This window comes from Helianthus annuus, chromosome 11 (assembly GCF_002127325.2).
Source record: "Helianthus annuus cultivar XRQ/B chromosome 11, HanXRQr2.0-SUNRISE, whole genome shotgun sequence".
In the NCBI taxonomy this organism is placed as follows: Eukaryota; Viridiplantae; Streptophyta; class Magnoliopsida; order Asterales; family Asteraceae; genus Helianthus; species Helianthus annuus.
The window spans coordinates 187,729,822-187,756,771 of record NC_035443.2 but is presented as its reverse complement, the minus strand read 5'-3'; the positions used below and the strand labels follow the sequence as shown (position 1 = coordinate 187,756,771).

Sequence of the window (26,950 nt, the reverse complement as noted above, 5' to 3'; positions counted from 1 at the left end):
CCATGGATAAACAAACAAGGGTGATGCCAAGAAAAAAAGGTTTGGCTAGTCGAGGATCCGGTTCAAACCCGAGGGGACACGTCTTTTTTTTTACTAATTTTAGTTTATTGTGACTTTATTTATTTTAATTTAATGTAATGCCTTTTTTTTAAATTTAATGCAATGTGTTTTTTATTATAATGTAGTTTTATTTTGTTTAAAAAATGTTTTAATTATTGATGCATAAATTTAAAAAAAAAAAAGGACTCCCCACAAGGGGAGCACCCCTAATGTTTGAGTGCAAAATGGAAAGTAGAGATGACTGGCTGTGGTGGAGAGTTTACCACTCCCTACTAGGGAAGCGCCCCTTACACCCTAAGAACTAGTTTGACCTCAACGATCAAACCTAAACAGACAAAAAGAAATATTTAGCATGCAAAGATTTATAAAACATTTTATATCATCTCATGAAACTGAAGGATCCAATTTTAAAAGGTTGAACCGTCCTTTTAAGAACATCACACAAACAACATAAGCATTGCAGATTTAAAACAGGTTCAAAACAATACAATAGATACTTCATATCTCATTGAAGTGGGTTTCATTAAAGCATTTCATCAAACAAATGGTGTGCATAATAGGTTGACATAATCAATATGAATACAAAATGCACAAAATCCAATTAATATGAATGGTGTTGGGTGAGATGAAATAGAATCAAACAAATAATCATTTATTGGGCCGAACCCACTGGCCAAAGCCCTACCTTTTTTCACTAATGGCCCGACTCTATTCCCGTTACTTGGGCTTCTGGTATGTTAGATAAAAGATAACATTGCTATAGGTTCTTTCATTCATGCTCATTTAAGTATTGATTTTTGTTTTTGAATTTAATAATTAGTTGTTAGAACTCACATGGTGACTCATTAGATAACACTACAATTAAGTTGAGGTTTTAATATAAAGTCTAGTTTGAATAAGTTATTTTTAAAATGTATTATTATATTTATGTTACCTAAAATATATATGATGAAGTTTCTGAGCACAACTATTTATAAATAGTAACGTGTATTAACAAGTTTTGACATTAGTCCAACATCCTTAGTACCATTTAAGTATATAAGGATCCACTTAATAGCCTCCCAATGCCTCTTTCCTATATTTGCAAAGTATTTGTTAACCACACTAACATAGTTTTTATTTGGACTTACACACACCATTAGACACATTAGACTTCCAATTGCGTCAACATTTACCACTTCATCAATTTTAGAATTTGTTTATAGAACTGAAACTAATTAAAGTACTACAAAAGAAACACGTCAGTGATCTATTTGTATTTGATTAACAGCATGGTACGTGTCACACAGATCGCCATCATTTCTTGTGATCCTACTGCCATTGATTTTGACCTTCGAGTAATGGTTGACCAACAGCGACTCCCATCATAACCCTTTCTACCTGCCAATGTAAAGGCCCAGTATAAAGTTGACAGTGAACAACACCCCCTTTTTGTTGGATCGATTGCCGTATTCTTTGACATCCTATGATTTTACCCATAATATCAACATCCTCAGCAGCTGCTGCCAACTATCACAAGCTGCTGTAGACTTTGACCTATCAGAAGCTTTTGACTTTCTATAATTGTCACAATCTGTAAGATCAGCATAGTATACAAATTTGGCCCATTAGGACTAAGAGCAAATTCTGACTTTGACTTTCTTCGATTTTTTTTCCAGAAATAGATTATTTGCAGCCCTGTTAATCAACAACAAAAAATGGTCAATCACAGTCATTATGCTACTTTGACCAGCTTTGACCTTTATCAAAATGTGGCCATATTTTCTCCACAAAATAATGAGTTGCAGGCTGTCAAGACTATCCCAGTTGCCATCATTAACCCAAAAATAGTTCAATAACACCAGATTCAGAATAAACAACCCCCATCCAAGAACACCCAACATAATGCAAACCCCCATCCAAGAACACCCAACACTAGATAATATTGGCCGATACACGGGGGGGGGGGGGGGGGGGGGGGGGGGGTAGTTGCACGGAACTCCCATCCGCCGGAGTAATTCAACTCCGCAAGCTAGCTTAGCCCCATAGCTGCCTGGCGGTGATTACCCACGGTGAAGAGCCCCAACACCCCATTAGGGCATTGCCGGGAATCGAACCGGTGACCTCAAGAAGAGGCTGGGTGAGACTGGCCAACTGGGCTACCCCAGAAGGTTCCGATACACGGTATGTTGGGTTAATTGGTTGGTTTAACGTGTTACATAACAAACGAGAGAACCGAACCCAAAAGACTAGTCTGGTGGGTGAGAGAGCCCATTTGGTATATAAACCCCACATTGATTGCCCATACAACCGATGTGAGACAAGTCCCATACCTTGCAATGGTTTCGATCCATAACATAATGGGTCACGGGTCAAGGGGTAAATAGGTCGTCCATCAGCTAACGGGTCATGGGTAATATTCTTTTTGCATGTGCTTTGTATTTTCTAAATAAATAGGTTTGGTTTTGTTCTTTCAATATTGTACTATTTCTAACAAGTCACCCTCATTATAGCCAATTGCTTTGGGTACTTTGAACTTCCCATGGAAACACAAAGTGACACCATGAATATCAGCATGAACTTGAAGATGTGGTTATGAATTTCACAAGTGAAATCCGATCCCCTGGCCAATTGCATAATCTTTTTTGTCAACACCTTCTGGATTTCAACTTATTTAACCCTCAAAATCATGCATCACTAGTCAAGGCGAACAGGTCATGAAAACACATTAGCCCTGTTTTCTAATGGTGTGAGCCTTGCTCCCATGTGTTGAGCTACATAAGTCAATCAAGGAGGGACTAACAATATATTATTACACGTCACATAAATAGTTTATCATTCACGGATGCTTACATTTGCAAGCCCACATACTATTAACTCCTCTTAATGGCTTCACCGGTCACAATCCATGTATAAATAATTTTATCTTTTACAGATGCTCACATTTCATTGTTTTTATTTGCATTGATTGTAACTTAAAGTTATGGAGATGCTTGCATTTTCTTGGTTTTATTTGTATAATTGGGGATTATTAGGAACTTTCCTCCAACAGGACCTACTTTTGCTAACATATGCAAACAATAGGATTTGCAATTGCAATCACAAATTTAAATAAAAATATGAATAATAATAAATTGAATTATATATTGGACGTGTTTTATATTTGGGACATCCGTCAATCATAGTTAGGGACCATATGTTTTTGTCAGCGTTTGTGAGGGTTGTTTGGTGAATGAAAATATGAAATGGTACCATTCAACGTACATGGACAAAAGGTGAATTTTCTCCAATCGATAATTCGATCCGCTTTTGAAATCCATAAAATTCCAACCTCAAACAAAAATCCTAAAATCAATTGCACAGAAAGTTAAAAATCTAGACCTAAGTTTAGATGTTTGCTTAGTTTGCATTTTGAAGATTTAAAACAGGTTCAAAGCAATACAATCGACACTTTATATCTCATTGAAGAGGGTTTCATGGCAGGTTATCACGTTGACATAGTCAATATATATAAACACAAAATGCACAAAATCTAATCTAGTTATCTGAACAAGAGATAAAACAATCTTAAAAAAATAAAGTATTTGAAGTCTCGGGATCAAACGGGAACCAATGACTCACCTAGGCATTTAATCAAACAGGTGGTGTGCAAGATTATATATTAATTAAATATTAGAAATTACAGACGAATAAACAGAAGTGATAAGAAGCGTCTCATTAGTTAAATTTCAGAAAATATTTTACGCACGTAGGTTGTTTATGCACACCTTGTTTTTCGGCCTAAAAGCATGTAGAGCTAGTCAAGTAACTGAAATGGATCAGAATAACAGATGGGGCTTAATGTTGGGCTGCCCACCAAAAAAATTGGATTCTGTTTTATTTTGAGCCCAAGCCACATTTAAAATACGTTATTACATACTTGTTACCCACATCCCTCAATGAAAGTTACAGGTGGAAACTGCTTACCCAGCAATGCTAATTTAAAGTGGAGTCAAAACGCACAGGATTTTCATCAAACGGGTGGTATGCAATTTCCACGCCATTCTAGGTCTCGGCTCAGGTCAGTCTTGTGCAGCATGATAGTTCGTAACAGTTATGTGAATATGTGTAAGTTGTGATTAAGTTCTAATTCATTTTTACATGTATTAGAATGTCATTGATATGACTGGAAAACAGTGGGTTGGGTCAGGTTGTGTAATGTGTCCAAACTGTCAGGAAGGGGTTGGGTTGGGTTGTGTAAAGTGCCAGATTGGGTTCGTCTCTGAATTGGCAGCTTTTAGAAAAACATGTCAAATGGATTGGGGTCAGAACGGGTTGGGTCAAAGTGGGTTACTGTGCTATATTTGTTTTTACGGAGGTTAGTGACAGTGGCGGCATGGCTACTGCTGTGGTGGCACCGACGGCGACAGGTAGATGACCCTTCTTGCTTAAGTCCTTTGGTGGCTTTCGTATATTTGCTTTTTCCTATGTAGGTTTCTGATTCCCCTTTTCTTGTCCTTTTCCATTCTTCATCTGATTTGCTTCTTTTTGCGTCTGATACCTCTTTCTCCGGTTCGTGCACAGTCTGCTACAGAAAAAATACGTATAACGTCTACAGTATTTCAAGAATATCAAAACCGGGTATCAGCAAAACAGTACAATGGAATCAACTAACCTTATTATCCTTAGCACACAGAGTACTAGATTGAGTTTAGTTTCCATTCCTCTTATTGTCTTTAATCATGTTTTTGACATGTAAACATGTTTCTCTACTTTCCTTTATCCACCATTCCACCCAGCAGTTTTTGGACCAAAACATTACTTAACCAAATTTAATTGCCAAAAATTAGATAAAGAAGAAGAGACATTTTTACTACCAATTTTCTTCTTAACATTCAATAAAACCAAAGGTCTTATATAGGCTTACAAGAAGGAAACGTGCATGTGCATGACAGAAATGAAAACATGGACCTAATGCTTTAACCCACCACATGATTAACTGCCGTAAATGAAAATAAAAAGGATTTTCAATGGAAACGTGGGTAATCTGTGATCATGGAAGCATGGACGAGGTGGTTTTTTGACCCGGTCAAGGAGGATCTGTATCACAAAACTACCATTTGAACGAAGCAATATAAAATAAATTATTTGTATGTTTTCACAAAATGAACCTAAAGATCATTAGGGAGGCAATTCGTTTCTTTTCAAGAGATCCATTTCACGCAAGTTATGTTGGTTTCTAACATCAATCATCTCATGAGGCAGCCTATTCAACACTTTTGTTAGGGAACAACTGGTATTCAATCCATTAAATCAACATTTCAGTTGTAGTTGCCTACAAGTACTTGTAACTGTAACAGTTAAAAAATTATTAACACACCAAAGTGTTCTGCAAAAATAACATTAGATAGAAGTGTGACACCCTTGTCATAAAAATACCAAACTTGATCCACTTGTAATCATTTGGTTCCATTTGCACAATGCGACAAAACGTCTGATAATAAGCCCAATTTGATTTCTTAGTTGACTTTTGCTTATGACCTGAATTTACCATATCATTATTTAGATTTCCTGCCATATACATCAGATATTGGCTAGCAGCAATCTGATTTTGACTACTACAAACTTTATACTCCAACTGCTGTTGACTTTGGCCCTCCACCCATTGTTTCCTAGCTCTATGTGACTATGTGTCATTGGGAAACAGTAGTTATGCAGTTTCTTAAATTAATTCGTTCCGTGCTTAGTGCTTATCACATAATTGTTGGGAACGGAAAAAGAATGTTTTGGGATGGTTGGTTGTGCATTCTGAAAGTGATATTGATTGTACAAGATGGTTGGTTGGTTTTATATTTTTTGCTTTTGGATACACACTTAACTTATTTCATTTAGATATGCTGCTCAGGTCGGTCTGAATGCATTTTTTGAACGGGTCCAACGGGTTGTTCACAGCAACATTTCGTCTCCTAGAGATCGGGGTTTCGTTTTTACTAGGTTAGGTTTCGCTATTCAAAAGGGGGGTAGCGGCATAGCTTGTTGCCCGCTTACCGGCTATCTTGGTGTAATTGTCCTTAAAGTCTTTACAATTCAAAAAAAAAAAATTAATCTAAAAAAAAATAAATAAATAAATAAATACTTTTTTTTTAAATTTCCTTATTTCTTTATGTATAGTTGTTTTACTTATTATTTTTACTGTCTTCAACTTGTGCAGTCACTTCTTGCAGCATCGGGATCTATCCATTTTTTGTCAAACATAGCACTTGCATAAAACAGTAGCAGTTAAGTAAGTTGTAGAATCTGCAGCATGTTTTTTTTTCTCAGTATATATCAGTTCAAAGTAACTTCACTAACATTCATACCTTTTAGTATGCAGAATGTTAGTTGCCACAACTTTTATCTTTCTGTCATTCGTGTTATATTTCTACTTACATGTTTTGCTTGATAATCAGAAGAGGCAAATTGCTACATGCTATACAAGGAAAAAATAACTTATGTGCTACTGGAAATTCCCGTTTCTTTTGTTGACGTTTCAGGACCCCATGTGAGTGTTTGATTAATTATATGGTCGGTGCTGCAAGCTTAAAAAGGTTAGTGTTTGGGGTAAATGGGTTTAGGACCACACATTACTCCCAAGATGAAAAACATATCCAAAAGGGTTCAACCCGTTTATGATACTCATAGCACGTTTAACTTACCGTGCTAAATATATAACTAGATAGTGCCAAGGGGTGTTATGGCGGTGTTGCTTCAAGTAAAAGTTTTAAAGGCTGGCGCTTTATACATTTGTTCATCAGTGTCTCTGGCTGCGTTATGTGAGTTTGGAATTCTTGCAGATTGCCATCTACTATTTTACTTGTGACATTGGCTTACTTATGCAGATCAATTCAAGTCAAAGGTAAAAAAATTAGAAGTCAAATGCTTGTGGTCAATGGTCAAGTTTATGGGAGTTATTGGGTCAAAGTTTGCTATGAAAATGATAAATGGAGAAGCAGGTTAATAAGTTATCTGAAAGTAAAATACAGACAAGGGATGAATGACCCTGATCATGGCAGTGAATGTAGAACATATCTGGGTTTTGATCATCTGGATTTGGTCAAAGCTTATAAAAGGTGGGCCACAGTCAACCAGAAGTCAATGCAGTCAAAAGTCAACATTGAAGCATGAGAAGTCAATGCAGGAAAACACTCCAAAAGAACATGAATTATACAGTCAAAGTTGGAATTCTACTATGTTACCATATGAGTGGGAGTATAAAGAAAACTGCTTTTCGCTTTGGGTACAACTTGTGAAGCAGAAGGTACATTTGACAATGCACTGGAAATATGCAGATGATTTCCTGTTGGGTTGGTTTTCTATCTTCTATCAGTACGCATTCCCAGGTCCGAACTTTAGAAATGTAAACTTGTGCTTAATTTTTTTTTTTGGAAGGTGAGAAAAAAATCCAAGGGTTGACTTTTTGGTCAAACTGGCAGGTCGAATTTTGATGCGATGGTATAAGAGAACTCTATTACAGTAATGGAAAGTCGAACGTTGCATTTTCGAACAGATAAAGCATTAAAAACACGTCGGTGTTACATTTTTCCAACATCATGCCCCAACTCAACCTTCGATGTCATAAAATCAATAAAGTAAATAACAAGGCTAATATGATAAAACTGTTTGCACTGCAAACTTTGGAGTAAGTAGCTTGGTTTCATCTTTCTAAGAAATAACATTTAATTTGTTTAAAAGAGAGTTTAATGCTAAATTCTACATATTAGAAGACTGGTTTAAAGATCAATTCCTGTCATGGTTGTAAAACAAGGTCTCCATGGCCGAGTACTCCCCGAGTAGTCGCTACAAGGTAGGCTGCAGAGTCGACTTTTAAACGAGTTGGTGTTGTTTGTTTTTTTCCAGAAAAGTTCGGCTCTTCTGTCTATGCGGCATAGAGCACGCGCAGACATTGCCACACGTAGATTGTTTGTTTTTTCGAAAACGTTTCAATAAAAAACGTCTATGCGAGCTCTTCTTAACGCAAACTTGACCCAGACATTTCTAAGATTTTCTAAGGTCTGCAGATGGTTAAACACCACTACCCACCACCACCGTTTTGACTTGAAAATTGGATTACTGTTTTTTTTTTTTTTTTTTTTTGCTTGCAGCGCAGCCACTCATTTTGACTTGAAATGAACTGAATCACTTAGTTTTGGGCTACTTAGCTGCTAACTTCTGTTCACTTTTTCAACAAAATTTTCAGATTAGGACCAGCAATTTGTTGACACAACACAATAACACAATACGAATCCATTACAAAATATGCGGGTTAGTGACTAGTCTAAAGCCTAAACGGGTTTGCGTTAGTCTTGTGTCAACTATGTGAATACGTTTAGCTAAACGGGTCAACACCAGGTTATTTGACCCAGTCGTCTGCAACAAACACCTTGCTGCGTGGTTGATCCAATTCCCCAGTTCGCAGAAACCCTCCATTGACAAGACATGATGTTATTTTTGTTGGGCATTACGTCGAACAACTTCGCTCCATTCTTCCATTCACCAATCTTCACGTCCTTCATTGCCCTCATCACTTCGCTGTAGGGCCGGTATGGATGTCCAAGATCAGACCATACACCCCAGCCCTCTGTGACCTTTTTATTTCTTGGTTTTTTATATCACAATTATTGTTGATGATATTAGCACTTAAACAGTTAAAGATAAAGCATAACATGTCAACCCATTTTCAAATTACTTTGTTTACATGCAGTAAAATCTTGAAATACGTACAGATTTGAATAATAGTATAGATACTATTAATAAACTAAGTGGTGGATGACGGTGGTGTACGACGGCGACGAGGCGACTACCAATGCGGTAGATGAAGAGGCTACTGTACCCGCTCTTCAGTCTTCAGAATAATGAAGAACCCGAACTTCACCTGCCTCGACCCGTTCTGACCAGTTTGGTCACCTTCCTTGACCCATGCTGACCCGCTCCTCCAAAGCAAGAATTTGTCAGCTATCCATTTTGACCCGTCCTTCACTTTTTACTTACCCAAAGTAACCCAAAGGCATAAAATTTTGACCCATATCTACCCGTAAATGATAGTTTGGGTTGTGATTGCCAGCCCTATGTAAAATCTTGAAATACGTACAGATTTGAATAATAGTATAGATACTATTAATAAACTAACACTTTAAATAACAAAAGACCATGCAATGTGATTAAACTCCTGATATGACTTGTACCCGTTGACCCGTCATTCGTGACCCGCTAACCTGCCCATGTGACCTGTAACCCAACAGTTCAAAGTACAAATCAACAATTGTCTATGACTTAAAAGAACCTATTTTGATCAAACTTGTATACAAAAATATGCAAATACAAAACTAGTAACAATTTGATTGCTCTTGTGATGTAGGCTAGAAAACGGCAGATGTTGCTGCATTTGATTTCCTAGAGTTGACTTTTGACTTTTAAGTCGATTGTAAAGTTTCGGCATCAGTTGAAGTTTCAGAGAGCACTGTAACAAACATATAGATAGAAACAAACTAATTTGAAAATGGGTTTTCATGTTATGTTTTATCTTTAACTGTTTTAAGTGCTAATATCATCAACAAGGTTATGGCCATTGTTGACTTTTTGTTGTATAAGTTGATGTTTTGAGCATTTTTTCCATCTTGTATGCACCAAGATCCTCCTTTTCAATCAAAACTGAATCAGTTTCTTCAACAATGGATTCGGATGCACCAACATCCACATTTTCACTTCAAATGGTAAATTTACAACCAGTTAATTACTAAGATATTTGGAGAAGTAGCATGAAAATTTAAAGCTTAGAGCACATTCGACCTGTTGTTTAATTTGTTTTAAGAAAAACTCTTGTTGAATGGGTTGATTTGTGTAAAACAGATTAATTTAAGTTAACAACTGTTCTTAGAATGGCACATTCGACCCATTCAACAAGAGTTTTTCTCGCCATATACCGTTAGGACTCCAATGTACACCATATACTCTCCCAAAGATGGACAAACTTGAAGATTTAATAAGTGTAACTTTCAAGAAAGATTTTGTACAAATGGTTCTAAGTAACTGACTCATAACCTCGTTACAACTCATAACCACATGGCTTCTCGACTCGAGGCCCATACCATCTTTCTACATATATTAGTGGTACATATTGGCCACCAACAAATTGGGTTCTACAAGCCCGTAACTTATTGTTTTCGTAGGAATTTATTTGTGCAATTAAAACTATCAGACAACCCCGTTAATTTCATGACATGTTTTATTTGTCATGTGTACTCGTATTGATGGTTTCTTAGCCGGTAATGGTCATGACTTAAACATGACTTACACACAATTGGATCCGAGTCATTGGCTTGTTCTCTTGTTAGCTAATTTTTATATTTTATGGCCGATAGTGAAAAAGAATTTGAAACCACACTTTTGGTCTTTAGCTTGTAAAATGAGTTGAAATTGCCACCTCGTATTGAAGTAATCCTCCTATTCTACTCAGTTAGCTCATCTGACAAGTCTTTTAGGTAGAGAATCACAAATTGATTCGTAACGCTAAACCGGTTTGGGTTCAGTCGGATTGTTGACCGGTATTTTCTACCACTACCATTCAGGTTCGAAACGATTTTGAGCATCTTTTACTGGTAAGTTTGGGTTCAAAATGACTTTGACCTTTTTGGGTTGGTCCACAATAAGTCAAAACCGGTTGTGGTTCAGTCAGATTGTTGACCGGTATTTTTTACCAGTACCATTCAGGTTCAAAACGATTTTGAGCATTTTTACTGGTATGCTCGGGTTCAAAACAACTTTGAGCATTTTTTGCCTGTTCGGTTTGTGTTCAAACCGGTCTCAAGGATAGGAATCCAAACTGGTCCAATCCTATGGTTTCAACGGGTAGGAACCGGTCTATGGGTTTAGAACCGGTTATGTTTCTGTTCCGGGTCTCGAAACATTTTATATTGTGCACCACTACTTCAAACAGTTTCGGTGTATTTTTATGATTTGTCACAACGTGATAAACTATAACAATAATAATAATATGAGTATGTCACTATCATTGTGTTCATACAGATTTTACATGAAAGATTATTGGTGAGATGGACTAATAAAGTTACAGAAAATACGTGAGATTACTGGCAAAAGATGAAGATGATAAGCTTGTCGAGACAACCTCGTATGATGTAATTCCACCATATGAAAAAGCATGAGTACTTGGGGAAAACTTCAACGCAACTTGTATAATGAAGGTAAGTAGTAAGCTTTCCTGTTTTCGTTCTTACTGCAAAAAGTTACTTTTATGATTAGAATCATTAACATTTTGAGTTTATCATCTTTCACAATAGATACGGTATAATGCAACTTTTAGATGTATGCAACTCGTGCAAGTAACTTTACACATTCACTTTTTGATGTTGGATAAAACTTGTTTGTGTGACTGCTTTTTATTATTTATTTTTGCAGGTATGATCTTTTGCACAATGGACGAGCTCTTCAAAGTTGCTCAGGTATGTTTATGAGAAAGAATACATGTTCCCATGTGGGTTGGGTTGTGTAATGGCTCCAAACAAACATGACTGTGTGGGTTGGGTAAAGGGTCAAAACGAGCAGCTTTTAGAAAACATGTCAAATGGGTTCGGTTCAAATGGGTCGGGTCAGAGCAAGTTCGCATGCTATACATCCACCATTCCACCCATTATTTACCAAAAGGACCCCTGAAGTTTCTGCATATGTTGGTGGATAGCATGATAGTGTTGAAGAAATCAACACTGAAAAGTTTGAATTGGATCCTGGAATTGCCCCAGTAGTTGTAAAAGGATCCGAAATCCACTGGTTGTATTTAACAAGAAAATAACTAAAGCAGGGGGCACTGCGTAAGGCTGGCTTGCCCGTTCCAAGTTGTGAGTCGGACCACGTGTCTCGAGCGAAGGCTTGGGTCACGTGGTTCCTAAAGCAGGGGGCACTGCGTAAGGATGACTTCACAGATAAAATGCCCAGCCCGGCAAGTGTTTACAGTTGAATTTAGTCTCCGTGATTGTTGTATTATCATTGTTACTGTTTTTGCCATTTACATGCGATTAAGACGGTATGCTGATGAAAATCGTGTCGAAATAAGTGTTCTTAAGCTTCAGGTATTCTGCTTTTCAAGAATCTGTATAGTACAATTTGTGGTAATTACTACTAACTTTGTATATTGTTAAGGTTGGATTATCGGGTATCGCTAGATCACTGCAAAAGGATCTTAATCAAATAGCGGAGACAGCTGATACCTCCACCCCTAAGGGCTTCGGGCATATATTACAAGGTAAAATAATAACAGCTAATGACGTGTCACAATAACCACCGTTTTGTCATGGTGTTATCTTTTTATCTGGAACATTCCAGAACTCGTGCATAGCGATTAAAATTTAGGCAGGTTGTGACACTTTGCTAATAGTTCTATACATATGTGTACATGTGTATGTAAATAGCTTTTCTCGTCTCAACTCACAGCTAAAATTCTACCACTCGATGTTTTAACTGATTTCTATTTGGTTACAGAGACAACACTATCCATGCTTCAACATCCTGATTATTGCATTTCAGGTTATTCTTCGGTATGTCCTAATAGATACCCGTCTTGTTTCTGATTGATAATTTGTCAAATGGTTGATATTTGACACAAACTTAAAGATCATTAAACCTTTTGTTATGTGGAACCTTAAAAGTCAAAATCTTTGTTTATTAACATGTTGCAGGTGGAAGTGAAAAGGGGAGTAGACGAATCACGAATGCGAGAAAAGATTTAATGAACTTTCTAAAGAAGAAAGGGATAAATTTGACGAGGAGACTCTGGTCAACTTCAACAACATCAGAAAGCAAAGTGGAGGTATCCGATGCAGTCTGTAACAAATATGTTGTGGTGAGTACGTTTTATTACAACTGCTTTGCTTATCTGATTCTAATTATTCGGTATCACATAATCTGTCAAACATTCCTTGACTAAAAAGTATATATTCTGGTTAAAAGGTTACGATCATTGTGGCTGCTAGCGGCGCACATGAACTGCCACCGATCAAAACGAGGGAACTTGTGAAGATAGCTTTGCAAAAGCTTGCATCTATCTCGTCAAACAATATACTGGTGAGACCTGTTTGCAGTTGTTTTCTTTGCTAACTCACAATTCACAAATCATGATTTTTTATGTTTGTTTGCTTGCTAACATTTTGCAGGCAGTTGAGGTGTTATGGACCCCACAGAAGGAAAATGATACTCTTACAGAGCAGAATATGCTTCAAGATTATCCACTGTTGCACCCTCTATAGGCAAAGAACAGAAGCAGAAAATCGAATCTTAAAGTAACATTAATATGAGATTCATTTCATGTATTCTGGTGGCTATAGTATGTTACTCTCATTATATTGTTATCGATAAATATTCGTTATATAAAAAAGTTATATTTTACAGTATGTTTTACCATTACATATTAAATATTTTACCTTTTTATTAAAATTCTATATACTTATTAATAAATAATAATCTTAAAATATAAACAGATTAATCATATTATCAACAAAATCATTTTAAAAGTCAGGCCCAAAGCCAGAGCATCCATAAATTCTACACAAACCAGTATAACAGCAAAAAAAAAAAAAAAAAAAAAAACAGAACTAGATGTTGTAGGGCTTTACCCTCGAGAGGGAGCCCTTCCAGAAATTCTCGACGGCCAAGGGAGACCCAAAGCCGAGGAGGGGGTTTGGAAATAGTTTTCAACCAGCAATTGACGCGCCTCGGTTATTACCTCATTAGCTGCGTCATTGCCCCAAGCGCAAAGATGCTTTTCACCGACACCCTAACCCCTCTTTTATATCCCCACACCCCACCCCCTTTCATACCCTCCTCCGATGTGGGATCAATCACAAACTCAAAACTTCTTTCACAGCCATTCAATTTGCTTTTGATTCACTTGTGTGCAGTTATAACCTAATTTATAATCTGTGCTTGTCAGTTATAACCTCGTTCTGGTGATGATTCTTTAGTAAATCTGCTGCGATTTTTTAGAATTAGATCTTTTTTCTACCTCAACAACTTGCGCTATAGATGTGCAGATAATGATTAATTAACAAAATAACCAACAATAAGCGATTCTGAACAAAAAAAAATGCCACTTATGAATGGTTTTTTTTTTTTTTTCTTTTCTTTTTAGTGTATCTTCTAATTGTTACTTAATTTAATTAGTCTGTTCAAAAAAAGAAAACGGTTAAAAAAAACTTAATTTAATTAGTGGGTTAGTGAGCAGACCATGTTCTTCTTTTGTAGAATTTACTTTAATTTCAAAAAGTACCATTTCTATCCCACATCGACTGAACAACAATCTTTCCTCCTATTTGTAAAACACATTTGCAGATAAAGTGTCACCGGGCTTGGTAACGCATGCCTGTAACTCAAGTGAGGGTATCAAAGATGGTTGGACAGTGACTCAGTCCAGTCAGGTTGGCTCCATTGGCGCACAAGCTGGCTTGCCCGTTCCAAGTTGTGAGTTGGACCAAGTGTCTCGAGCGAAGGCTTGGGTCACGTGGTTCCTAAAGCAGGGGGCACTGCGTAAGGCTGGCTTCACAGAGCTGCGAAAACCCCTCGCTCATGATAGTTGAAGGATAACGAGCCGGGGCTCTATGGCTCCACAATAATCTGCTGGGCTGTCTCAAATGAACAACCATCTTTTTCGCACACCAACAGCGCACTGTTGGCATTTGGTCTCAGAACAACACAAGTTATTTTCTTGTTAAATACAACCAGTTACTCTCATTTTATCTTTAGTTTGCACCATCAATTGTAAAAAAAAAAGTTATTTTCTTGTTAAATACAACCAGAACCAGGGTTCTCAGGTATGTTTATGAGAAAGAATACATGTTCCCATGTGGGATGGGTTGTGTAATGGGTCCAAACAAACATGACTGCCTGGGTTGGGTTGGGTAAAGGGTCAAAATGGGCAGCTTTTAGAAAACATGTCAAGTGGGTTCGGTTCAAATGGGTCGGGTCAGAGCAAGTTCGCGTGCTATATATCCACCATTCCACCCAGTATTTACCAAAACGACCCCTGAAGTTTCTGCGTATGTTGGTGGATAGCATGATAGTGTTGAAGAAATCAACACTGAAAAGTTTGAATTGGATCGTGGAATTACCCCAGTAGTTGTAAAAGCATCTGAAATTAATCATTCAGGGGGTGTCAATGAAGATATCAAGCACGAAAATTGATCAAACCATTTTAGATTCGTGAAGCTGTCAAGGAACCTGTTGCAATTTTAACCGGAAAAAAGGATCTTGAGGCACCGGAATTAGAAAAAAGGCTCAAGAGAACACGTTGCAGTTTCGATTGAAAAGGAGGATCTTGGGGGACCCATGAAGTTGTAGGAAAGCCTGAACGAACCTGACACAGTTTGGACCGAAAAAGAGGATTTTGGTGCTTCTGAGGATTAGGATCAAATACAAAGGATCCTAATTGTAAGAAGTGTAAGAAGGATTTATAGAGTGACAAGTGTCCAATAACCTAAAAAAACCCACTACACAAAAAAACCCCACTACAAAAAAAAAAAAAAAAAAAAAAAAAAAACCCTAAACATCCACCACCACCAAAAACCTAAACCCCCCACCCCACCCCACCCCATCACCCACCCCCCAAAAAAAAAAAAAAAAAAAAAAAATTTTTTTGCCGGGGTGTGGGGGGTGGGGGTTTATGTTTTTTGGTGGTGGTGGGGGTGGGGGTGGGTGTTTAGTTTTTTTTTAGGTTTTTTGGGGGTGGGGGTTAGGTTTTTTGGGTTTTTTTTTTTTGGTGAGGTATAGTTTTTTTTTTTTGTTTTTTTTGCCGGTTGGGGGGAGGGGGGGGGGGGTTAGGTTTTTGGGTGGTGGTGGGGTAGGGTGGGGGTGGGTGTTTAGGTTTTTGGTGGTGATGTAATGGGTTTAGTTTTAGTTTATTGGACACTTGTCACTCTATAAATCCTTCTTATACTTCTTACAATTAGAAGCCTTTGTAGAATAACTTGACCCGTGCTTCTGAATCCGTTAATGAAGAAGCTGATTCAGTTTAGAGTGAAAAGGAGGATCTTGGTGCACACAAGTTGGAAAAAAAATGCTCAAAACATCAAGTTATAGAACAAAAAGTCAACAATGCCCATAATCTTAGTTGATGATATTAGCACTTAAACAGTTAAAGATAAAACACAACATGAAAACCCATTTTCAAATTAGTTTGTTTATATGTACATGTTTGTTTTAGTGCTCTCTACAGCTCTCCAACTGATACTGAAACTTTACAATCCAATAAAAAGTCAAAAGTCAACTCTGGGAAGTCAAATGCAGCATTTATGACACTGTGGTTCAAAAAGATGAAGCTACAGTCTACCCTTCGGTTAATGATAACGTGTGTTGGATCAGGCCCAAGAACACACGCAGCACACACTCAAAAGTACTCTCGAACAACAGTTATATGTTTAACTTATATTAACTACTTGAACTTTCTCTGACTTTGTCCTCTGCAACCAACCTGCTGTGTCCACCTAAAAACAACCAGATTTTGGAATATAATAATAATAAAATGCTAAAGTAATCCATCAATGATAATTTACCAACTTTAGAAATTTAAATTACCATGTATATCGTTCTTCCTTCGAATTTAAACTCGACTCTGACCGAATCTCTTATTAGGCCTGCCTCTGGACCCCCAAAACACGCTCTTCCCGCAGAATTGCATTCAACAAGGTTGACTTGCCAACATTAGGCCGGCCCACAAATGCTAACTGCAGTGGTAGCTTTGACTCCTCTTCATTAGTTTCATCAGTACCTTGTACAGTTTGAAGAAGCATATGTTGTTGTTCAATCAATGGCCTGAAAACTTCGTATAAATCAATCATCCCTAAACCAGTTTCTGCAGAGAGAGCAACAGGATATCCAAATTCCAATGTATGCGCGACTTCACTAGCAGACCCAAAACCATCATCAAGTGATTCAGTTGTATTTATTATCGTAACAATCTTTATTCCCGGGGCATGCTTTCTTAGCCACTTTCCAACATCCAAATCCATGGGCTGCAACCAGTCTCTAGTCATCACATAAAAAACAATTTTATTTTGTTTCTATGTCAAAAACTAGTGTTTACCCAAAAAAAAAAAAAAAACTAGTGCACATAAAAAGATATAGTGATGAAAATAAAACTAACCTTGCATCAATAAGAAATAGTGAGACTTTACACTTTCTCAACACATTTGCGGTCATTTCTGTAGTCCGACCAAGAACAGAACCAGACGAAGCCTCGGCCTCTAACCCGGCTGAATCCAACACGTTAAATCGCAAATAACCCAATTTCGCAATCCCTTCTCATACGTCTCTAGTCACATGATCATTAGGAGTGTTGTACACAAGTTCCTCACTTCTTCTAATCAAACTAAATACCATATCCACACCCACCATATATAATGAATGATATTAGATACAATAAAAAGAAATTACTAGGTACAAACACACATTGTGCATAAATAAAACTACATTACCATATCCACCGACTTACAAATGGTTTAATTTGGGTGACGATTTAACAGGTCAAATGGGTAAAAAAGAGTAGCTTAAAATAAAATGGGCCAAACAGGTTGAAAGGCTCCTAAATCATTTTATTGGACCCGTAGTGAAATTTGTTTTGGCAAGTTACCCAACATGTGTGACTGACTAGCTAAATGACCTATAATATAACAGTAAAAGACATATATTAGAATAGCTAACCGATTAAACAATGCAGATTTGCCAACATTGTGGCGGCCAATAAGAAGTACAGTCGGAAGCAAGTGCGTATATACTTTGCTGAACTCAACAACACCAAAGTCTCTGGTATCATCACATACATCATCCTGAGCTTGTTTCTTATCACAAAACTTACACAGATGCGTAGAATCCCACATCCAATATGATAGGCCCATGAGAACAACTAATCTAAGCCCACAAACAAGTGATTATTAATATGACAAATAACCCACTTAGTCCCATAGCCCAAATACAAGTGATCTGGTTAAAGCCTACAAGCCAAAATGAAATAACCAACTTAGGCCCAATATAACCGGCTTAAGACTCCACTTGATAAATCATTTTAAGAATTTAAAATATAGCAAACTTACAACAGTCAGGTTCAGTTGAGTCATCAGATTTAACCTTTGAATTCAACTGGAACAATGAGAAAGCCAAATGAATATTAAAATTGTGATTAGAGAATAGCAGTCCCCGGGGGATGCTACATCAGGGCATTAATAACTTCATCAATAGTTAAGGGAAAAGAGTTAGTTTAAAGAAAAGCTTTGATAACTTCATCAATAGTTAAGAACGGGCTTAGGACCAGAACACTAGAAGTTAAAAATTGAAGGGTGTTTTTTCAATATAAATGTAATGATTTGAGTACAAATGCTATGGTACATATGAATACTATTAACAAGCATTTTGCATGTGTATAAAAAAAGATTGATGTTTTGGAACGTTGACTTACTTGAAATGATAGTGCTTTCTCAAGTTCCTTGACAATGACTTTCATTGTCGGACGTTGATCTTGAGTTTCTGCCACACATTGATATGCAATTTTCAGGAATGCGTGTAAAGACTCCTTGTTGGGTCGTCTCTTTAGGACAAAAATGTTTTCACTGGTTTCTTCCTTTAGTATAGGATCTATCATGTCCTCTAGAGTTCCTATGCAGAAGCTTTGTCTTGCGACAGGGCCCAACCCTTTGTAACTCTTCAAGTAAATTGGGTCAGAGGCTGTCCTCCCACATAGAATTTCAAGCAAAACTATTCCAAAACTATATACATCTGATTCTCTTTTTAACTTAGTAGTCTTCTCATACTCTGGATCTATGTGGTCCGGTCTGCCACTCGAGCCGACATAGACAGCTTCGTCTTCTTGATTTAGCGGCAAGAATACACAGTCTCCAAACCCATCAATCTTTGCCCTCCAGTTCTCGTCCAACCCAATGGTGTAGTAACATATATCATGGTGTATTATCATCTTTTGGTCTTCCATCTCAGAGTGAAGGTACTCCAATGCGTTTGCAACTTCAATGCAGATTTTCAGACGCTTCTCCCATGTCAAAATGCGCATATCTTTGGCGTTTCCCAAATAACCATCAAGGTATCCATTAGAAACATTATCAATGACAAGGATCATCTCAGAGTCTTCAACACAAAACCCAATTAATGTTATAAATATGTTTAATTGTTTGACACAGAAAATTGTTGTTTTTGTAAACGTTTGAATAATAAATTTTATGGGAACGATTCTGACATGTTATACGAGTCATATGATATGTAAGTAGTGTCAACGTAGAATGCTGTATTTGATATTAACACATGAGGGGATGCACGAATAATCGAGATAAGGTTTCGGAGCTATATATAATGCGGGTTGTGATGGCTGGTGGTTTTTTTGTTACCGTAATCGAAGCTCATTTCTTATGCATTACAATGACATTGAAGCTCATAAGTTACTCTGCACGGGCGTGCATTATTATCCATAATCGAAAAACACCTAAATCCGAAACCGTATCGAACAAATAAACCGAAATCATTTTCGATTATTCTGTTCAGTTCCTAACCTTAGCCAAATTGCTTATTCGGTTTTCGGTTTGCTTATCAGCTCCACAAATCTTGCTTATCCAATCGAGTAAAACAAATAATAACCGGTTTAATCATTTATTGGTTTAATTGGTTGAAGTTGAATTCGGTTCGGTTAGACACATTTCTATCATTTATTTGTTTAATCGGTTGAAACTGAATTCGGTTCTGTTAGACACATTTCTAGTTCTGATTGGTTCCGTTATCCTTTAGGCCCGAAAAAAGTTTCTAAACCCAATAAACGGATATCCGAACCAGTGAACATCCCTAGATATAGTGGGAGGGAGAGATAAGGCACTAGGCATGTATATACACAGTCCTTTACTTCAAATTGGTTATCTATTGGACGATGTCCGTCTGACGACCACAATCGAAGTTTGATTCTGTAATGTGCTTTTAGACTTCTTAGTTGTTTGTTTTCCCACTCATATGGGCTTTATACAAATTGACCTTGTGGTAAATTTTGTCAGGTCGGATCACAATGAGAAACACACATGCAAAGGAAAGAAATGAAGAAGTTTGAAGGTTTCACCGCCATTGGACTGTGCACATGTGCATTGGCTTGCCAAAGATTTGGAAAGAATTCTTGGCCATGTTCCCACATCGAATACATTTGTTCTATTAACAATAACGGTTGAATTCTGTTTTAGGTGTACATTCAACATGACCTGTAGAATTCTGCTTTCTAAAGTTCAAATACTGTTTTTTTTCTTGTTACTGAAAAATGGAATACTTTTTTTTTTGTAGCAGCCACTCATTTTGACTTGAAATGAACTGAATCACTCAGTTTTGGGCTACTTAGTTGCTAACTTCAGTTCACTTTCTTCAACAAAATTTGCATTTTAGTTTTTCAGATTAGAACCGGCAATTTGTTGACACAACACAATACGAATCCATTACAAAATATCCGGGTTAGTGACTAGTCTAAAGCCTCAATGGGTTCGCGTTAGTCTTGTGTCAACTATGTGAATACGTTTAGCTAAACGGGTCAACACCAGACTGTGTTGACCCAGTCGTCTGCAACAAACACCTTGCTAGAGGTTAGTGATAAAATCAGGCAGGAGATCATTTCTGATTGTGAACGTGTTTCCGAAGTGTTGAAGAATGAAGACTGAAAAGTTTGAATTGGATCATGAAATTGCTAGAGGAGTTGTAAAAGGATCTGAAATTAATCATTCAAGGGGTGTCAGTGAAGATATCAAGCACGAAAATTGATCAAACCGTTTCAGTTTTAAATGAAAATGTGGATCTTGGTGCACCAAGTGAACAGATTCGTGAGGCTGCCAAGGAACCTGTTGCAGTATTGACCGGAAAAAAAAAAGAATCCTAAAGCACCGGAATTAGAAAAAAGGCTCAAGAGAACATGTTCGAAGAAGCTGTGACGAACACGTTGCAATTTTGATTGAAAAGGAGGATCTTGGGGGACCCCAGTTTGAGAAAAACAATCATTCGATCACACCCAAGAAGTTGTAGGAAAGCCTGAACAAACCTAACACAGTTTTGACTGAAAAAGAGGATCTTGGTGCATCCGAATCCACTGTTGAAGAAACTGATTCAGTTTTGAGTGAAAAGGAGGATGTTGGTGCACACAAGTTGGAAAAAATGCTTAAAACATCAAGTTATCCAACAAAAAGTCAACAATGGCCATAATCATCTTGTTGATGATATAAGCACTTAAACAATTAAAGATGAAAGATAACATGAAAACCTATTTTCAAATTAATTTGTTTATATGTATATGTTTGTTTCAGTGCTCTCTACAGCTTCAAATTGACTAAAAAGTCAACTCATGGAAGTCAAATGCAGGAACATCTGACATTTTCTAGCCTGAATCATTTATGACACCAGTGGCACCTGATAATACATGTATGTTCTTGAGCCCCATGTATTTGCTTTCTTTTAGGCTAGTGGGTATGGAGAGCCTCATCCCCAAGGGGATGAGCCGCCACGTCAGCGCCACGTAGGCTCGGCTTGGAGGGGACGGACCTAGGGGGGTGGGGGATGAGCCCCTTTATGTATATATATTATATGTATGTATGTATAGGTTATTGTGAGAGTAAGGAGGCCCGTCTCCTCCGGCTGTGGGGAGCCGCTTTTGCCGAGCCGAGCCCCAGGGGGCGGTGTGGGGGACCGGCGCCGGTCCTAGCCGGCCCTCAGCCGGCCCCCATACCCTTTAGTCTTAGTGACATGAGCTGAAGATCTGAGTGGATAACACTAATTTGTAAGTACCATCCAATGAATTGATCAACATCTTTTTTCTATCTTCATCTTATATGCATGCACACCACGTGTTTGATAAAAGTGCTATATGAGTTTTTGCCAAATAGACTTTCTCCGTATTTTGTCATATCTTTGGCTGCTTTAAATTTTGTTTCTGTATTTCAATCAGTTTCATGGATCAAATTACTTGGTTTCACTTAGCATATGCAGCAAAAGTAACAAGCTTAGTAACAGAGGTACAAGAAGAACGCAACCTATTGACTGACTTTATAACATACGCAAGTGGATCTTCTAAACAATCCTGGATGATTGACAGAGCTTCAACCTACACTAGTAAATTTCTACTTATTTTAAAATTATCTTATTATTGACTTTGTTTTTGCACTTCTGATGGATAGATATTCCCGAAGCTTGTTTATGTCAAGCACTAAACTCATGCAATTGGCATTTTTAAAACTTTATCTATTAATTTTTACCAAATTTTGGCAGAGAAGAATTTTTTGACACTAAGTTGATACTATCTTTCCTGCTGTTCAATCAGTTTCTGTGTATTTTTATGATTTGTCACAAGTCGAAGAACTAAAATAATAGTTTGAGTATGTTATTATCACTGTGTTCAGGTTAGTGACTAATCTAAAGTCTAAACGGGTTCAGGTTAGTCTTGTGTCAACTATGTGAACACATTTAGCTAAACGAGTCAACACCAGGTTGTGTTGACCCAGTCGTCTGCAACAAACACCTTGCTGCGTGGTTGATCCAATTCCCCAGTTTGCAGAAACCCTCCAATGACAAGACATGATGTTATTTTTGTTGGGCATTACGTCGAACAACTTCGCTGCATTCTTCCATTCACCAATCTTCATGTCCTTCACCGCCCTCATCACTTGGCTACAGGGCCTGTATGGATGTCCAAGATCAGATCACACACAGCAGCCCTCTTTGACCTTTTATTTCGTTGGTTTTTTATATCATAACTATTGTTTGTTGATTCTGTTGATTTCTTGATGTTTGCAGGACACGAGTCATGTGGTTTGTATGTGTGATAGATGTGGGTTGCCTTTTCCAAACCCACACCCAACTATTAAACACCAGTGAGCCCTGTGGAACCATGGAAGGTTAAGTTGACCAGTTTAGAATTGGTTTTAGATGATTTCATGTTTTTTTTTTAAAAAAGGTCTTGGGGTGTTGCAAATTTTGTGAAATTTGTTGTCTGTAAGATCCCAAGATGATAAGTCAAGATGATCTGGTCCAAGTGAGAAGAGGCTAAACATTAATAGAGGCAGGGGAGGATAGGGGTCTTGAAACTCAAACCTGTGAAAGTTAATGATTCAGTATTTACAAAAATGACCCGTGAAGTTTCCGCATATGTTGGTGGATAGCATGATCGTGTTAAGCAGGAAAACATTGACCATTTAGTTTATAAAATAAGGCAATATATAGATCATTTCTGATTGTGAACGTGTTTCCGAAGTGTTGAAGAAATGAAGACTGAAAAGTTTGAATTGGATCATGGAATTGCTTAGGGGGTGTCAGTGAAGATATTAAATTAATCATTCAGGGGGTGTCAGTGAAGATATCAAGCACGAAAATTGATCAAACCGTTTCAGTTTTAAATGAAAATGTGGATCTTGGTGCACCAAGTGAACAGATTCGTGAGGCTGCCAAGGAACCTGTTGCAGTATTGACCGAAAAACAAAAGAATCCTAAAGCACCCGAATTAGAAAAAAGGCTCAAGAGAACTGGTTCGAAGAAGCTTTGGCGAACACATTGCAATTTTGATTGAAAAGGAGGATCTTGGGGGACCCCAGATTGAGAAACACAATCAATCGATCACACCCATGAAGTTGTAGGAAAGCCTGAACAAACCTAACATAGTTTTGACTGAAAAAGAGGATCTTGGTGCATCCGAATCCACTGTTGAAGAAGCTGATTCAGTTTAGAGTGAAAAGGAGGGATCTTGGTGCACACACGTTGGAAAAAATGCTCAAAACATCAACTTATACAACAAAAAGTCAACAACAGCCATAATCTTGTTTATATGTATATGTTTGTTTTAGCGCTCTCTACAGCTCCAATTGATGCCGAAACTTTACAATCGACTGAAAAGTCAAAAGTCAACTGTGGGAAGTCAAATGTAGCAACATCTGACATTTTCTAGCCTACACCAAAAAGAAAAGATAACAAAAGCCAACTGTGGGAAGTCAAATGTAGTTCCCAACGTTGACCAATGTCAACAATGCATATGAAGGAAGAGAAATAAAGAAGCGATGGAAAACGTTACAACTTGGAGCACTGGGAAATAGTCTACACCTTTAAAGTACCTGCTCGCTGATGCGAGATCACCAAGTGGCAAACAACCCGAGCCTTTGGTTAATGATGATGTGACGTGTTGTCGGCACCCAAGCCGATTAACAGAAAATCAAAAAATGGACAAGGGATGAGGGACTCTGACCTTGACCGTCAATTGTAGAACATATCTGGATTTTAATGGTTTGGATTTGGTCAACGCTTCTAAAAGAGGGGCTAAAGTCAACCAATGTCATACTATCAATTAGATATGGTTGATTGTAGCTGAAGCTTTAAAATTGTAGGTTGCAATTAAAAGTCAACACTTGGCGGATGAGAAGTCAATGCAGGAAAACGCTACATATCAACATGAATTAATAAGTCAAAATTGGAAGTCCACTATGTTCAAATCATCATCATCATCATCATCATCATACTCGGTAAATCTCACCAATAGCAAAGCAAAGGTAGGGTCCACTATGTTCAAATATGCAAGTATAATGAAAATTGTTTTTCGTCTAGGGTACAAGTTGTGAAGCAGAAGGTACAATAGACAATGCACTGGAAATATGCGGGTTAGTTTGGTATCTTCTATTTAGACAGCAAACTTTAGCTTAAAATGCTATGTTTTCAAATTTCAAGTGGTGACTTTTTGGTCAAACCGGTTGGTCAGATTTTGATGCCAACGCGATATAAAAATTGGGCTTGTAATCAGTGGATTTTTTTTATTTTATTTTCTACTGGACAATAATTAAGCCCAGAGTGTGGTTGTTTTGATAGTGTTGTGTGTGAATTCCATTGGGTTTACACAAAATGGATATATTCGGACTATGAAAGAGAGATTTGCACATAAATCAGCATGGTGCAATTGGCATGGCATTATGTGGGCTGGGTTGCAAAACCGAATGAAACATATGAATAATTGGAATGAAGCCCATAAACGTTTGGGTCTTTATATCAATAAATGGTCCACATGCAGGTCAAATTGGATCTGTAGTAATGATGGGATATATAATATGTTTAGGCCAAGAGGGGTAGGATTAGAGGTGCACAAACCGAGTATTTTTAATAACCGGTTTTGGTTATGGAATCGGTTTCAGTTCCTCGTTTTAAGAGTTGGGACTGGTTATTGCTATAACCGGTTCCGTTCCGGTTCCTAATTGAGAAAAAAACCATACCCTATGTGCCCGGTTCTGGGTAGGGTTCGGTTCAAGTTCTTAATGAACCGAGTATTAAAATACCCTATTTTTGGGTTTTTTATACCCTATTTCTGAATTTTTTTAGTTCAATATTTTCATATTTTTAATACTCTATTGTGTTTTTATTACCCTATTTCTCGTATTTTTTTGTTTCTTATTATTAAATATGCATTGTATAACGTAAAAAAAAAGTTAAAATAAATGCACTAACATAAATTTAAAAGAAAGATATTATAATCATGTATCGGGTATAGTCAGGTATAATCTGTTACGGTTCCGGTTCTTGTCCGGTTTCGGGTATGATCGGTTCCGGTTCCGGTTCCAGGTATTGAGATCAAAATACATACCCTATCTATACCCCCCCCCCTACGGGTAGGGTCGGTTCCGGTTTCGGGTGAATACCCAGGTATCAAAAAACCCGGTTCCGGGTTTTTTGTGCACCTCTAGGTAGATTGAATAAACAGTTACATTCAAATTTCAAATTCATATGCTTCTACTAAAAATAAACAGTGGGTCAAGATAGATCAATTCAAATTAAACAACGGGTTAGCACGTATCATTTTAAAACACTTAGATAACTTAAAGGGGTTCAAATGAGCCATCGCTGCCTCCACGTTATTGTGGCCACTAGCCGCCCTAAAAATGTTTATGGTTGGTGCACCTATTTTTATTTTATTTTCCTGAAAAGAAAGCTAGTTTTGATACGGCCAATTTTGATTTGAACTAACGTGATACTTCTTTAGACTGGTGGTTCTGACTCACACTTATTTTCACTCAATCCTGTTCTGTTGAGAATCTTGTGTGACCCAACACCCAACACGACTCAACCACCTGCTTTGTTGGGCATAATTCAAACCCTTCATCCGTTTTTCAGACACTAAGATCTTTAGCTCTTTCATCTTCCATCTTCTATCCAAATTAAGGTCTATATTTTGGGGCATACAACAAAAATCTAAATTTGATGCGTTTTTTTTTTTAACAAAATCGAAGTTCACTATCAATATAAACAAGTAAATAAAGAACTAAAGAAGCATCAACGAGACAAGACATTCATTTATACAAACAAATTAAGTTATATGCAAAGAAAGTCAAACTCAATCAACCCAGCCTGTTTAAACCTCTATGAAAAATGACTGTTTGAACACGAACCCGTTAGCCACCCATTTGGTGCAAGGTCCCTTGGAATCCAATTTCTAATGTAAGGGATCTGCTCAATTTATACAAGGCCGCGATGTTTCGGGTCACAAAAGTAGTCTGCTAAGACTGATTTTTATAGCGTCATGTTGGGCGATATGGAAAACACGTAATGAGTTAATATTCTCAGGCAAGCGGGCATCAATCGATCGGATTTTCGGAGAAACGCAGGCGATGCCATTTATGTGGATGTAGCACAGGGCGAAAGAACAAGGCTTAAGCTGGGCAAATTGGTGTATAAAGTATTTTTTGCCATCCAAAAAAAAAAACAAAAGTGAACTGTGGGAAGTCAAATGTAGTTCCCAACGATGACCAATGTCAACAATGCATATGAAGGAAGAGAAATAAAGAAGTGATGGAAAACTATTTTTTTCAGCAGCCACTCATTTTGACTTGAAATGAACCGAATCACTCAGTTTTGGGCTACT

General features: G+C 37.4%; 2 long non-coding RNA genes and 1 other non-coding gene across 5 annotated transcripts; 2 read left to right on the top strand and 1 right to left on the bottom strand.

The window, feature by feature from the left end:
* Positions 1-3,805: 3,805 nt before the first annotated feature.
* LOC118484355 lies at positions 3,806-8,097 on the top strand. Of its 2 annotated transcripts, none has more exons than XR_004873445.1 (3): positions 3,806-4,099; positions 5,924-6,012; positions 6,230-8,097. It is a non-coding gene; the product is annotated as an uncharacterized LOC118484355 (long non-coding RNA). The 2 variants fall into 2 exon arrangements; XR_004873444.1 differs by having other exon boundaries at positions 3,806-6,012; positions 6,230-6,301; positions 6,468-8,097.
* Positions 8,098-11,339: 3,242 nt separating this feature from the next.
* On the top strand, positions 11,340-13,454 carry LOC118484354. 2 transcript variants are annotated; one of them, XR_004873443.1, is made up of 6 exons: positions 11,340-11,376; positions 11,470-12,310; positions 12,547-12,602; positions 12,744-12,907; positions 13,015-13,128; positions 13,218-13,454. It is a non-coding gene; the product is annotated as an uncharacterized LOC118484354 (long non-coding RNA). The 2 variants fall into 2 exon arrangements; XR_004873442.1 differs by lacking the exon at positions 11,340-11,376 and having other exon boundaries at positions 11,420-12,310.
* Positions 13,455-13,668: 214 nt separating this feature from the next.
* LOC118484589 lies at positions 13,669-13,821 on the bottom strand. Its single transcript, XR_004873697.1, has one exon. It is a non-coding gene; the product is annotated as a U4 spliceosomal RNA (small nuclear RNA).
* Positions 13,822-26,950: the final 13,129 nt, after the last annotated feature.